We start from the raw sequence: 600 nt of genomic DNA, 5'->3' as shown, positions 1-600 counted from the left end.
TCGGCAAGGCTGTGGATATTAATAAACCAACACAGATTGCTGCTGGATGCCAAGGGGAAGGGAAATAAATAAATAAATGAATAAATAAACCATCACAACGCATTCATCTGCTGCAGAAGTGACTGGCAGGAGGCAGGCTCCAACCCGCTCCTGCCAAGCGCCCCCAGCACCATCAGCCCTTCACGAAGATCCCCCACCGCAGCATCCCCTGCTCCCAAAGGACCAGCTCCATCCCTGGGGTGGGATACAAGGGGGAGAACCCAGCTCGGCCACCATCCTTCCCATGCGGCCATGCTCCAGCTGCAAGGAGAAGCCAAATTCCTCCCTGGGGACACAGCAGAGGAAGGATGGGTGAGGGATTGTCACCCTCAGGGCAGCAGCACCCCCAAGCACAGGGAGCCCTGCTCCCAGCCAGGCTTCCCCCCACCCCCCATTCTGCCTCATCCTTCTATTTCAATTAGTAACAAATGATTCCTAATTACTCTCATTAGTGCCTGCGCTGATTCCAATGCCTGATTTACCAATTACAGCTCAGGGGGGAATCTCTGCTTGGGAACCTCCGGGATGCAAACAGGGTCCTGGAGGGCGGCAGGGATATCC

General features: G+C 55.3%; 1 protein-coding gene across 1 annotated transcript in view; it reads right to left on the bottom strand.

Moving 5' to 3' along the window:
* Positions 1 to 600, bottom strand: part of LOC104413558 (protein turtle homolog B-like) — a gene marked incomplete at both ends in the record, with an annotated part of 17,422 nt that overhangs the window by 16,368 nt on the left and 454 nt on the right. The window lies entirely within an intron of this gene.

Source organism: Nestor notabilis, unplaced genomic scaffold (genome assembly GCF_000696875.1).
Source record: "Nestor notabilis isolate BGI_N333 unplaced genomic scaffold, ASM69687v1 scaffold24100, whole genome shotgun sequence".
Classification (NCBI taxonomy): Eukaryota; Metazoa; Chordata; class Aves; order Psittaciformes; family Psittacidae; genus Nestor; species Nestor notabilis.
Note: the sequence above shows the minus strand (reverse complement) of the source record. Positions and strands in the feature narration are given on the sequence as shown.